We start from the raw sequence: 9,352 nt of genomic DNA, 5'->3' as shown, positions 1-9,352 counted from the left end.
GGGTGAACTGTCCAATCCCGAGCAAGGGGGAGTGTCTATACGCAGCGCGGAGCGAAACACTACAGCTATTCAAATGAAAGCTGTAATGTTCCCCGCCCGTATTAACCAAGCGTCGGCGCGGCAGCATGTAGGTAAGGGGGACATGGCTGCATCTATGGGGGGACATAGCTGCATTGGGGGGGGACATGGCTGCATATGGGGGGGGGACATGGCTGCATATGGGGGGGGGGACATGGCTGCATATGGGGGGGGGACATGGCTGGATATGGGGGGGGACATGGCTGGATATGGGGGGGGACATGGCTGGATATGGGGGGGGACATGGCTGGATATGGGGGGGACATGGCTGGATATGGGGGGGACATGGCTGCATATATGGGGGGGGACATGGCTGCATCTATGGGGGGACATGGCTGCATATGGGGGGGGGACATGGCTGCATATGGGGGGGGGACATGGCTGGATATGGGGGGGGACATGGCTGGATATGGGGGGGGACATGGCTGGATATGGGGGGGACATGGCTGGATATGGGGGGGACATGGCTGCATATATGGGGGGGGACATGGCTGCATTTGGGGACACATTTAAAAAAAAGGTATCGGTATTCGGTATCGGCGAGTACTTGGAAAAAAAGTATCGGTACTTGTACTCGGTCCTAAAAAAGTGGTATCGGGACAACCCTAGTCATCACACAATTCCTATTGGAAAAAACGATTGTTTGTACGAGGCTTTACTCTTTGCAGTAAGAGAAGGGATTGGATAGCAGGAGGATTCTGCTGATGGAGTAGAAAGCTGTTCTCTTCCCTCCAATGTCAGGCCAGAGTGGGTGGAAGGAGGACAATGGAAAGGGTTTGTTCTCTTGATTGTGAAGTATACTGTAGTAACTGCATGGGTTCCTGGGATTCTGAATTCCAGTACCGGGTATTGCCAAAGATGATGTCATGGGACAGTATTGGACTTCCTTCCCGTGATGCTCCGCACCTCCTGTAAGAATGAGTGCCCACCAAGGTGTGAAGGACTGCCCCTCTTCATTCTACTTGATAGCCTGGAAGAGTTTACAGTATTTGATCAGTGAGATGATAAGAAGGTGAAAGTTGACTTCCTTTCCTAGCAGGAGTTCGGTATGGAGGTCTGAAATGTAAGTGCAGGTGGAGGGACCATCATAGACCAAGACTCCCCTCCCTACCTAAAGGCTGTACACACAGGCCGAATATCTGGCGGTATCAGCCAGTTTAACCACTTAAGCCCCGGACCTTTAGGCAGCTAAATGCCCAGGCCAGGTTTTGCGATTCGGCACTGCGTCGCTTTAACAGACAATTGCGCGGTCGTACGACGTAGCTCCCAAACAAAATTGGCGTCCTTTTTTCCCCACAAATAGAGCTTTCTTTTGGTGGTATTTGATCACCTCTGCGGTTTTTATTTTTTGCGCTATAAACAAAAATAGAGCGACAATTTTGAAAAAAAATTCAATATTTTTTACTTTTTGCTATAATAAATATCCCCCAAAAACATATATAACATTTTTTTTTCCCCTCAGTTTAGGCCGATACGTATTCTTCTACCTATTTTTGGTAAAAAAAATCGCAATAGGCGTTTATCGATTGATTTGCGCAACATTTATAGCGTTTACAAAATAGGGGATAGTTTTATTGCATTTTTATGATTTTTTTTTTTTTTTACTACTAATGGCGGTGATCAGCGATTTTTTTCGTGACTGCGACATTATGGCGGACACTTCGGACAATTTTGACACATTTTTGGGGCCATTGTCATTTTCACAGCAAAAAATGCATTTAAATTGCATTGTTTATTGTGAAAATGACAGTTGCAGTTTGGGAGTTAACCAAAGGGGGCGCTGAAGGAGTTAGTGTTCACTTAGTGTGTGTTTACAACTGTAGGGGGGTGTGGCTGTAGGGCTGACATCATCGATCGAGTCTCCCTATATAAGGGATCACTCGATCGATGCAGCCGCCACAGTTTAGCACGGGGAAGCCGTGTTTACATACAGCTCTCCCCGTTCTTCAGCTCCGGAGAGCGATCGCGACGGAGCGGCTATAAACGAATAGCCGCGCCGTCGTCCCGGATCGCTCCCCGCGGGAATACGACCGCCGCATGTAGTGGGGGGGGGGTCCCGATCGGACCCTCCCACCCGCTAGAAGGCAAGGACGTACCTGTACGCGCCATTCTGTGGACATACATATACATTCGGCGGTCGGGAAGTGGTTAATAGAAACTAGCCAACATTTGGCCTGTGTGTATGGCAGCCGGTCCAGCTTCTGTCAAAGGGGCATGACCAAAAAAAGGTCATGCCCCTGACCGATCAGCGCTCTCAGCCAATAGCTGAGATTTCTCACAGGTGTGTATTTCTGACAGGTGTGTTCTGGTGGGGGGCTGCCCCCTATCAGAATACAATAGCCCAGCGGGGGAGATCGCTGTACTAACATCAGATAGTTAGTACAACGACTCCTTCCGAGCTTTTTTTGTTTTGTTCAGCCCGCTGGGTTGAAAAAACAAACTGCTAATGTGTACCAAGCACTGAGTCCCCCTGAGCCCTACAGCTTCATTTTTCTTCAGAGCCCTGCTGCCTACTACCCTATAAAGGGCCCAGCATTCTTCAGCAATACTAACCCTTTAACCCCTCTACCCTATCAGGGGCCCCTGTGTAGTGTAATAATTGCCCTTTGTAGGCTATAGATTGTAAGATTTGCCATTGTCTTGTCTATTATTGTCAGTGCTGTTATAAAATAAATACACACATATTCCAATCTCCCACCACTGATAAAATAGATATAATTAATCGGTATAGACTGATGAGGTAAGAAGGTGACACGCAGGGGCGGACTGACCATTCGGTCCGTCGGGCACTGCCCGAGGGCCCGTGGTGGGGGGGGCCCGGGCTGGCTCAGTCCGCCCATGGAGGTGCCTGCAGCAGCGTCAGAATCTACACAGTGAAAAAAACCCAGAGAAAGCAGTGCCTTGGATCCCTCTAGCTAGGTTGATGTGGCTGCGCTGTTGTATGAGAGGCTTGTGAGGTGTGAGCTGGAGATGGATGGAGCCGTGCGGGGATTTACAGTCACTGTGACAGGCGCTCCGGCCACCTCTCCCCCCTGTGGAATTCAGCTGAGGGGGCGGGGCCGTAAGTCACTGCCGCGGAGGACTGTCTGTGAAGGAGCTGCTGGACTCGGAGGCAGAGTGAAATCAGTGAATTGCACAGGCATGGCATCCACACAGACCTGCCTGTGCAGAAGCAGGTCAGTGTCATAATGAAAGCACTGTCTGTGTCTCATCTGTGTTATAAGAGCCATGCTGATTGTTACTTTACCTTCTTTCCCTGTGCTGTGTCTGTGCTTATTTACCAGGTAGCAGGTCAGGTGCTATTCACTAGTGCACATGATGAGCCATCCATCCCGGCCAGCTCATCCCTCCCGAGCCTCTCATACAACAGCCACATCATCCTAGCTAGCAGGATTTAATGGTTCAAGGCACTGCTTTCTCGGGGGTACAGACTCGTTTTTTTTTTTTATTGTGTATGATAAGCTGCCACTGCTCCGGGCACCTCCAGGTTTCGGACTGAGCCGGCCCGGGCCCTCCCACCACGGGGCCCTCAGGCAGTGCCCAACTGACCGAATGGTCAGTCCGCCCCTGCACACTGATATCTGGTACACTGAATGCCACTCAGTGTATAGATATCAGTGTTATATATAGGGAATAGCACTTAGACCTGATTTACATTGAAGCAATATACCATGCGATTTGACATGTCAAATCGCATGGCAATGGCACTACCCGAATCGGTGCGATGCCCCATTTCTGGCGCAGCACCGATTCCCAAAAGTAGTTTCTGTATAACCTTTGGCGACTTCTTGGTGCAATTTCCATAGACATCTGTGTATGGAATCCGCACAGACGTCTCTGAAATCACCCGCCAAATTCACACTGACATGCGGGTATGAAATCGTGCGAGTTTAGCTGAACTGTCTCACACAATTTCATTCCCGCTGTCAGTGTGAACCTGGACTAAGGCCTGATTCACATCTATGGCATTTTTTGTGCTTTTTGCATTTTGTAGATTTGCTCTATAGTCCATTTAACATGGTTTCCTATGGAACACGTTCTGTAGTGCAAATCTGCAAAATGCAAAAAGCACTAAAAATGCATACTGTAGGTGTGAATCCAGCCTAAGTGAGTGTTATTCCCTATATATATTCCTTACATTGGTGATCAGTGAGAAGAATGTCCCTTACATTGGTGATCAGTGAGAAGAATGTTCCTTACATTGGTGATCAGTGAGAAGAATGCTCCTTACATTGGTGATCAGTGGGAAGAATGTCCCTTACATTGGTGATCAGTGAGAAGAATGTCCCTTACATTGGTGATCAGTGAGAAGAATGCTCCTTACATTGGTGATCAGTGGGAAGAATGTTCCTTACATTGGTGATCAGTGAGAAGAATGCTCCTTACATTGGTGATGAGTGGGAAGAATGTTCCTTACATTGGTGATCAGTGGGAAGAATGTCCCTTACATTGGTGATCAGTGAGAAGAATGTTCCTTACATTGGTGATCAGTGGGAAGAATGTTCCTTACATTGGTGATCAGTGGGAAGAATGTTCCTTACATTGGTGATCAGTGGGAAGAATGCTCCTTACATTGGTGATCAGTGAGAAGAATGTCCCTTACATTGGTGATCAGTGAGAAGAATGCTCCTTACATTGGTGATCAGTGGGAAGAATGCTCCTTACATTGGTGATCAGTGAGAAGAATGTCCCTTACATTGGTGATCAGTGAGAAGAATGCTCCTTACATTGGTGATCAGTGAGAAGAATGCTCTTTACATTGGTGATCAGTGAGAAGAATGTCCCTTACATTGGTGATCAGTGGGAAGAATGTTCCTTACATTGGTGATCAGTGGGAAGAATGTTCCTTACATTGGTGATCAGTGGGAAGAATGTCCTTACATTGGTGATCAGTGGGAAGAATGTCCTTACATTGGTGATCAGTGAGAAGAATGTCTCTTACATTGGTGATCAGTGAGAAGAATGCTCCTTACATTGGTGGTCAGTGAGAAGAATGTCCCTTACATTGGTGATCAGTGGGAAGAATGTCCTTACATTGGTGATCAGTGGGAAGAATGTTCCTTACATTGGTGATCAGTGAGAAGAATGTTCCTTACATTGGTGATCAGTGGGAAGAATGTCCCTTACATTGGTGATCAGTGGGAAGAATGTTCCTTACATTGGTGATCAGTGGGAAGAATGTTCTTTACATTGGTAGTCAGTGGGAAGAATGTTCTTTACATTGGTAGTCAGTGAAAATGATTTAAAGTAAATACAATTATTTTAAAAAAATGTAAAACACACCCATAATCCCTTCACACACTCTATATAAAAAGGGTTATGTAGGATGAGCATATGTATGTAAACAATAATGGATACATGTATAGTATCCACCATAACACTCAGAGTGAGAGCAATTCTAGGGCCATAATTCATAGTTAAAGGGGTTGTATGGGTTCAGTTTTTTTTTTTTTTAATAACAAACATGTTATACTTACCTCCACTGTGCAGTTTGTTTTGCACAAAGTGGCCCCGATCGTCATCTTCTGGGGTCCCACGGAGGCTCTCACGGTTCCTCTCCGCAAGAGCTAACCCCCTCTGGGAAGCTCTCTCCCGAGTGGGTTACCGTGCAGGCGCACTCCTGTGTGATACACTTGGCGGCCATACCCGATAAGTGTATGACTCAGCCCCACCCCCTGGCGTGCAACAACATCAATTTGATTGACAGCAGTGAGAGCCAATGGCTGCGCTGCTATCAATCTAACCAATGAAGAGCCGATTGGAAAGCTATGCGGGAATATTGTGCTAATTTATGAAAACCTTAATTTCGAAAATGTACCATTGTTGCACTTTAATGTACATTTTATTTTTCTTTAATTCCTATAATAAACATTTATTTGGAACATAGCATCCAGAAATTCTTTGAATGCATGCAATATGGGCAGTGCAATATGTAGGTAGGATTTGTGTGGATGCAGCTTGAACGTGGGCAGGGACACATGGGCAGAGACACAGGGGGCCCCATGATCTCCTTTTGCCCGGGGGCCCCATGAGCTGTCAGTCCGCCCCTGGTGACACGTCTCCAACATGAAGAGAATTTTCCGGCCCTGTAAGTGAGGAAATGTTCTGCCCCCTGAAGGAGTTAATCTAGGTTTCCACACTATATATGTGTGTATCATCATCTGCTGGAGATAAAAGACGTCACAGTGACTATGGTGGAAGAGGACGGACATGACGGGGGTTACTGGGTGTAAATAGAAAATAAGATCTTATTACCTCCAGCAATGTCTTCTCTCTACTACCAACCGACTCACCTCTCACCCGGAACTTCCTTCCTGTACCTGACATCACTTCCTGTCTTTATTTCATAGACTGCCTATCTTGGTAGAAGTGAGATCACCACCTTGTGGAGCTCACAGTAACTGCAGCCACAAGAAACATCTAAGAACCTACCTGACAACTTTTTTATAGCTAGATTCAGGATGGCGAGCGCATAGTTGCGGCGGCGTAGCGTATGGCATTTACACTACGCTGCCGTAATTTAGCGAGGCAAGTACATGATTCACAAAGTACTTGCCTGCTAAGTTACGGCGGCGTAGCGTAAATCGGGCGGGCGTAAGGGCGGCTAATTAGAATTCGGCTGAGGGGGCGTGTTTTATGTTAATGGGGCTTGACCTGACGTGATTGACGTATTTTACGAACGGTGCATGCGCCGTCCGCCTACATATCCCAGTGTGCATTGCGGCTAAGTACGCCGCACGGTCCTATTGATTTCGACGTGGACGTAAATTACGTAAAACCCTATTCACGGACGACTTACCCAAACGACGTAAAAATTTCAAATCTCGACGCGGGAACGGCAGCCATACTTAACATTACTATTCCAGCTATTTGATGGAATAACTTTAGGCCTGCTAATGCGTGACGTAAACGGCGAATCTGTACTGCGTCAGCCGGGCGTACATCGTGAATAGGCGTATCTAGTGATTTACATATTCTACGCCGACCGCAATGGAAACGCCACCTAGCGGTCAGCCTAAAAATTACACTTTAGGATACGAGGGTGTAAGACACTTACGCCGCTCGTATCTGAGCCTAATTTAAGCGTATCTGGTTACCAGAATACGCTTAAATTAGCGCCGACGCAAATTCAGACTTAGGCTGGCGTATCTACTGATACGCCAGCCTAAGTCTCTCTGAATCTAGCTATATGATCGTAACAAGGGACACCTATTAGCAAAAGTGTGTAGGCATTTTTTTGTTACCACTACTATTCCTTTATACTGGAATTTTGACATTTATACATAAAGTAATTTTGAAATTAGATGAAAGGTTTCAATTTTTGAAAGATAAATAGTGCATTTTATATACAACTGTAGCGCCTGTGTACTTTATGGTACCGGCGCTAGTTAAATTTAAGGGTAGATCAGAGTGTAGTTAAACTCTGATCCAGATTGTTAGTTGCAAAACAGGGTCTCTGTCTCAGCTTGGCTGTGCTGTGGGCTTATTCTGCTGTACTGGGGTGTTCTTCCAGTCCCGGTGCTGCAGGTGGCAGCAGTGGAGTCAAGGTTTGGGTGCTCTTTCCCAGCAGCCAATCAGGAGGGTTTGACCTCGCTGTGCATACTGGGGAGGGGGAGTTATGAGGCAGACGCCATTGGTTCTGGGTCTTCTTCGTCCAGTGTGGCACCCACCTTTAGGGTGGCCACATCACGGCGCCCCGGCGTTATGGCCTACCTGGCCGGGGAATGCGTGCCACGCAGTGTTCCTGGTTCCGGGGCCATGCTGGCTCGGAGCATCTGAACAGCGGTACCTGGGCGACAAGTTGAAGGAGATCCAGGCGTAACTCATCTAAGGAGGGATATCTCTAAGAATTAAATCCAGAGAGGGCCTGCGGCAGAGGTATCTTTCTGAGACTCACCGAGGAGGGTCTGTGGCAGAGACTTTTCCTCAAGTTCACCAAGGAGGGTCTGTGGCAGAGACTTTATTCTACAATTGTCCGAGTGATACTCCGGCTGCCAGGTCAGAGAGAGAGGCCTGTCCGGGTACACTAAACCCACTCCGGCAGGAGTGGCGCAGAGAAGTGTTACGCTTGGGAGCAGGACTGTTTAGCTATCATCACGCCTGAATCTGCTATTCTCCTATCTTCTTCAGCTTTACTTTCCTCACCACAAGTTTACTGTTTTTACCCGGCTGGGTAATAAAGAGCACAGAAAAGAGCACCTGTCGTGGACATTTCTTTACTTCTACTATATGTAATACGCATCACTCACCCCTAGGAATTCGGAGGAGCCATGAGGTAATGTGCCGCCCAAACATCAGCTCCTCCGGGGGTAATGCTACACAACTATATAGATCAGACCAAAATTAGGGACAAATAAGGAGGGAAAAGGGACTTTGTTCCACATCAGGGACAGTTGGGAGCTACAGTATATCTGATAGCATGAACACATCCTTGTGCTGTGTGTATGTACTGTATATCCTTATAGATGGGTCATCTCCACTCCCACCAAGGGGGATCGAAATATATTACTGCTCAGCCCAGCCTTTGTCAGCCAGGGTTCCTGCAAAGGTTTCTAGGGGTTCCTTCAACAATGAACAATTTCTGTGTCTCGGTACAACTGACATCAATAATCTGTAAGTGGGGCCGTCTTCCCACTGATGATGTAAGACGGAAGAGAAGCAGGAGAAGTTCTCTTATTTTACTAAGATGTAGCTGCTGCTCTGTTGCCTTACCACCCCTTGTGGGAGCCCAGTCAGGGTTTTAAGGGTATAGACTTATGCAGCCAATTATGGACGTTTGCCTTTCAAGGGACTCTATTGGACTTAGGGGCTCTTTAAACCCAATTAAGGTATGACTACCTCAGGGGGCAAAAGGGAGCATCAGGGGCACAACTAAAGGGCACCTAAATAACTTTGTATAGGAATATATGCTGAGAACAAATTGTTGAACTGCTTGTTCATCTGCTACAGTTCTCTACTTTAGTAAAAAGCTTCTTCTTACTGTTGTTAGTTATGTAGCAAGATATCACGTTCTATGTGATTCACAGACTACCATTTACAGATATAGAAGGAACTCAGATCCCTCCTGTGGCCAATTATTGGATAGCCACCTTCTATCTGGTTTTGTGCAGCAAGGAATGTTGGGAAACGAAGTACAGGGAGATAAAAGACTCCATTGCCCTGGTTAATTGAGAGACTACAATACCCAGAGAGCAACTGTGCAATCCGACAATGCTTTGCACCTCGCACAGCCTGCTGGGGGAGATAATTTAAGGAAGAGGACGTGTTTGGCGCA

Source organism: Rana temporaria, chromosome 4, assembly GCF_905171775.1.
Source record: "Rana temporaria chromosome 4, aRanTem1.1, whole genome shotgun sequence".
NCBI lineage: Eukaryota > Metazoa > Chordata > Amphibia > Anura > Ranidae > Rana > Rana temporaria.
This window is presented reverse-complemented; position numbering follows the sequence as displayed.